This window comes from Oncorhynchus mykiss, chromosome 4 (assembly GCF_057628025.1).
Source record: "Oncorhynchus mykiss isolate SJ-2025 chromosome 4, ASM5762802v1, whole genome shotgun sequence".
In the NCBI taxonomy this organism is placed as follows: Eukaryota; Metazoa; Chordata; class Actinopteri; order Salmoniformes; family Salmonidae; genus Oncorhynchus; species Oncorhynchus mykiss.
Genome location: NC_143025.1, coordinates 65,750,841 through 65,756,959, shown reverse-complemented (window position 1 = coordinate 65,756,959; position 6,119 = coordinate 65,750,841).

The window sequence follows — 6,119 nt, the reverse complement described above, 5'->3', positions numbered from 1 at the left end:
ACGGCAAGTGTTTTGCATTGTTTATATGTGGTGAAATGAAAGATGGCCATTGCTACTTCATCAAGCACTTAGTAAATCAAAAACCCGGTATGAAGTTTAATATCACTTTTTGGCATGGCCAGATTTCCTTGTAGACAAACACAATGTTAATGTTCTAGTCATAGAGCTAGCCTTGTGTGGTGCTAGCTCTCACACCCTACTCCTTCTCATGCAGAATATAAAGAGAGTGAGTGCACAGATTTTCAAAGCCAAACTTAGCACAGACAGCCATTGAGGGAGGCTTGGTGATTGTGCAATTCAGCCTGTTTCCCCAATATGGTGGTAGGAGAGGGTGTCTTGAAGGGGGAAAGGAGGGGGGTGGTCCTTTCGTCTCATGCTTCAGTGGCAATTTGTCAGCCAGCATGAATGGCCACCTTTATGAAGTCGGGGTTCAGATCTGATTGTACCCTGTCCTTTGTGGGCCGAGCATAGCCTGATCCCCATCAGCCAATGGGTATGCAGCTAGGCTATTACCTCACAGTCAGATGATGTCTATGGCAAGCACACTAAAAACTCCCTCTTTTCCCATTTGAGAGGAAGAAAGGCACTCTGGGAAAAGAATGGAACTCCATCGGGCCTTCCATGAGAACTTCTCTCTAGGAATACACAACAAAGTGTAGAGAGAACAAAAGACCCATTTCTGCAGGGACATATTTTCCAAAGTGGCTTGTAGTAGTGAATGAGGGAGTGTTTAGAAGTGGGCCAAACATACAGGGAAAATCACCATTATGGTGACTACTGCCAATTAAAATGTACCCCACTGTGCTGGGGCTGGAGATTCTCATGTTACACTAGGGTTAATGTATTGTCTGCAGACACAGAGCTCTGATTGTGGAAGTGGGAAGTGTACTGTATGCGTGCAAGAGACAGTGGTCAGCAGAAATATACAAAACGAAAATAACGTGAATTAAGTCGTCATTTGGAAAGAATCCAACTGACAGTATTTTTGCTTGACAGAGAGTGTGAATAGTTATTGAACCAATTTGTGCATTGTTATTGCTTCAGCGGATTTAGACAAAAGTGAAGAACTGACACGATGTGATCATCACACTTAGAATTTTCCCCAAACATTTTGTGAGACTATGGACAGTAGCTGTGAACAAGATGATTGATATTAATAAATAATGACCTACAAACCATAGTAGAAATGACCAAATCCTTGATGAAGGTATATTGTCTTCTTGGGATTTGCATCCGTCTGGCATCCAATGTTTCCATTCATAAATAACAGACTAAAATCTTAGGATCACGTTCCGTCTACCGCCCTGTGGCTTTGTCTAAATATGTGAACAGAAGGACAGTCAATAATGATTTCCTGAAGACAGGCCGAAGCCAATTGTGTCTTTGCTGCACGTTTTCTCCCTTGGGGTTTATTCTTGGTTTGTGCTGGGCCTCAGTAGGCAGATTAGTTCAGGGTCAATGGGTTTGCCCAGGATGGAACAGGTTGGCCAAGGTCTTTGATCATAGTGGAGCCTGGGGGTCATGGCCCCTTTTATTCCACATGATGACAACGGTACTGACCCATGATACTATGAATGTATCCCAAATGGTAGCCTGTTTCCTAATATGTGCACTACTTTTAACCAGGGCACACAGTAGTGCACTATGTAGGGAATAGGGTGCCATTTGGAAACACACATAGGCCAACAGATGACCCTTCCCGCAGCTTAGTGCACTGTCGGGCACAGTGCTGGTTAATTTCTAAAGGCAGATTTGCTCATTGCATTTAGGCCCTGCTAACTGAGAAACAGTGTACAAATAGTCCTTGAAATAATTCACAGTAGAAATCAGTGGCTGTCAGTTCCGTTTCAGACGAGGGAGGATGATTTTTTTGCTTGGCCTTATAAGCTTGGCCTTATTTCTATGACAGCATATTGGAGGACTGTCATTCATATTCCATTCACCCAGATAAATGTAACAGCGATAAGTTTAGGCTACTATATGATACTCAAATTTTCCCTATACCCATCATGAGGTTGCTGCAACCTAGCCAAGGAATGAAAGTTTACAACGTAGGTGCACACAGGTTGAGAGACAAATTTGATGTGACAGACAATGACACATGGACAGACCGGGACATTCAATACCGCCTTGCACACTCTTGCCTGCATCTAGCTGATATTGGGTAAAATCATTAGTCCAACAGTTCAAACGAGAGTTTCTATTGGACAAATTATGGTATGTTTATCCCCATTTTGTTCCATTTGCTTCTGTTTAAGAAACACTTTTCAACAGAATCGGCAGAATGAATACACCCCTGATCATGCGTAAACACAGTTCACAGTTTCATAGCAGCCACGTTGTATTCCTTCTCGCATCTACAGTACGTTATGCACTCTCCTCCTTTCACCTCTTCCCTTTGCTTGTGGAATTCAGCTGTATGTGACCAGGCGAAAAAACCTTTCCAAGCCAAACCGCTGCACATACCCTACATCATTGTCACCATATTAGCTAGTAAAGTAACGTCATAGTCAGCATAGCTAATAGAACTAATGCATTATGCAGTAACGTTACGGTGATGTAGTAACGTTACAGTGTACAGTCAGTAAGCAGTTACACCGGCGGGCCCCAGTGGCATTAAATTAGTTGAACCAAAAGCTTACCTTGACTTGGAAGAGTTCCAGTGTTGTGTTGGATAGTCATAGCCAGCTAGCTAACATAGCATCCCTCTGTTTGAGCAGTGTGTTTCAGTAGGATAAACTAGCTAGCTGCATTTGCTAGCTAAGGAAGTGAAACTGAAAGTGAAAAGAAATTATGAAATCTATCTCTCTCTCTATTTCTGTCTTGCTTCTCCTTCATTTAGGAAGACATTAATTTGTTCAAAACTGTTCAATTATTTTCTTTCTCTCTCTTTTAGTCAAATACTCACCACATTTTATGCACTGCACTAGATGTAGCTTATGCTTTCAGTACTAGATTAATTATCTGATCATTTGATTGGGTGGACAACATGTCAGTTCATGCTGCAAGAGCTCTAATAGGTTGGAGAACGTCCTCTGGACATTGTCATAATTACTGTGTAAGTCCATGGAAGGATGTGAGAACCATGAGCCTCATAGGTTTTGTATTGGAGTCAATTTATCTAGAGGAGGATGCAAGCTAGTTGTCCTCCGGCTACATCATGATGCTACCCTACAGAATGCTGTTAAGGCTACTGTAGACCTTCTTTGCAAAAGAGTGTGTTTTAATCAATTATTTGGTGATGTGATTATATTTAGTATAATTTTATCTAATAATTATACGTTCTTAAATGTTTTAACATTTTTCAATTTTAGGAAATTAAATGAGGAGGATGGTCCTCCACTTCCTCATCTGGGGAGCCCCCACTGGTAGAAATACTATTCTGATAACCTCAATATTATCAGGTTGACTTTCAATTCCCAAGATACTTTTTTACCCCGCACTTACTTTACACTGTTGGATGCATGATACAGTATATTGCCATCTTCATTGCTATGGCATGATGAGCTAAATCTTGAATATGGGATTGTGCTGTTTATTGGAGAGGAAGTGATGTGTGAAGGTTACCAGGGCATACTTTAACACAATCAGACCTGGCCCATGCATTCTGCTCATGTGGAAAATGGATGTCTGCTGACACCTCAGTTTTGACACAGACAATCAATATGATGTGACTATGACCTTACAGTCATTTGACCACTGTATTGACTGCACATATTACTGATACAGGCCAACAAAACTAAGATTTATGTAGTTTGCGACAATTAACCCACAGGGTAGGTTTAGTTTTAAACTGGCTATTAAAACCTTCATTATGATCATCTTCAGTGTTATCATATTATCATTCAAACAATGCAAACTATCCATAGCTTCTGACCCAAAATGCAATAGGCTATGCACCTATGGCAAAGTGTGGTAGACTGTAAGATTAACTGCTACAACAGTGCCATCCTCTGGCATTGTATGTGCATTGCATCCTTCTGAAGAAAATCCTGCCAAAATGTTGCACTGATTGTGGAGTGCATGGGTAATCTGTTTATATAGTGGTGGTGTGCTTTTTACTTAACTACATGATTTGCCATTGGAAACGTGTGATGTGACCAGACTGACATTTTAAATAAATTATAAGAACAATAAACATGTCAGGATGGTATGTGTATAGCTTGACGGAATTGAATGTCATTCCTCATATCATACCTAATGGCGATGTTCCCTCCAGCAAGGAATTTAACCCCTCTGATCTGCTCATTGGGCTCTGCACTGTGGCAGCCCTCTGCTCCAGCCTTTCCAACCTAGTGTGTGTGTGTGTGTGTGTGTGTGTGTGTGTGTGTGTGTGTTTCATTGAAAGAGCACCTTTCTAACAATAGTATACAATAGTATACGTACATTACGAGATAAATGTAGATATACTGACATATAACCTAAAAAAATATAATCATAATGTTCCACAGAGATAACCATGGTTTACAAACAGATTTTTGGGCCTATATGTTGTAACATAATCAGTGAACATAACATTATTGGTCTCCTGGACCTGAGCCCAGTTATGACAAAATCCCTCAATTCCCGGATTATTAATTGAACCTGTCTGTCGCCACTGATAACACCATGAAGGCTGCGTTTGACCAGATGTAAAATAGTGAGATTGGGTCAGTCCTAAACCACGGGCCGGCTCGCCATATGGCGTGTAATTTATCATGACTTATACAGCAGTTCAAGCATATTGCTCCATCTGAACATTAGTGCACACGCAACGACCATATTAGCGACGCCCCTGGGCAAGCCTCTGATAAACCAACAACACGAGTCCATTAAGTGCCATCTGAATCACTGTCTGTCTGGAAGAGCGAGCACATCCGGCCTGGCAGCACTGACACTACTCGGCACTGGGAGCCAGCCATGTTGAACCCACTTATCCATTTCTCTGAACTTGCTGGAACAGGGAACTGGAAGGCTAAGAATAAAAACATGTTTTAATGAAAATAATTCATGACAATTATCGAGATTCTTTAAACGGCACTTCTGGTAATTTTCTCCATTTTCAGTTGAAGGCATAACAGGCTACGTGCTCCCATGACTTGTTCAGAGATAGTTTTCCCTCCAACATCTGGCTATTGAGATAAGCTCCTGGGCATTGCCTTGGTGGGCGCTCACCCGGTCTAATATTGAAGCAGCACCAGACCAGTTGTTTTCACACAAACACGCTTGTGGACCAGCCAAGGTCAGAGGCTGAAGCCCCGGGCCTACGATGAATTTATGTAATTCATTAGCTGGACTGTAGAAAAATCACAACTCAATCTGAGAGCACTGTCTTTGCATTCAGATATGCAATTGAATCACGCCACCACTTGATGTTCGAGGTGAATAGCCTTACACTATTTATTTGTTTAAATCATGTAGTTCACAAAATAGGCTAGTTTGCAACTCATGGCATCTTGCCATGCAGGGGTGGATTTGCTTCACTCACACGTACATTTAGGTATGGAGAGTTCACAGCATGCCAAAGAGCGTCTATTGTCAAAATCTGACCGTGTTCAGGCCTAATGGTGCTGTGCTGTTTAGTAAGTAGCCTGTTTCGTCTCACTACTATATATTTGGGATGTTTTGATCTTTTCATCTACACCCCAACGTAAACATCTAAAATAATGTGTGAGTTATCTTACATCGCCCTCATTTATACCAGTGAAACCAGTAGTTTCAAAGTACCCGGCAGCGCTAGTGCTGAGTCAACAAGGCGCTGTCCACTCACATGGTGCTGAAACGGCCACGGGCAGCGTAGGAGTTCGGTCGCTGTGGTGACTAATTTAATGACACCTTTGCGATCACGCTCTGTAACATGTGTCTTCTTCCCCATTAAGAATTTTTTAAATATCTAACTTGTTTTAACTGAGAACTCCTCAAGACAAATATATATTTTGGGGGAGATGGGGGTAATTTTTTTCAAGCATAGCCTAATGTCATTCTGAATACCATGCATCAATACAGATTCTGAAAACTGAGTTTAAGGTCATCTTAGGCTACCCATTTTTTAATCAAGGAATCAACCATCGAAAGATTAAATGACATTTTCACAGAGCGTGAGCGAGCTCCTCAAAATGACAGCTGCACCTTCGCAACAA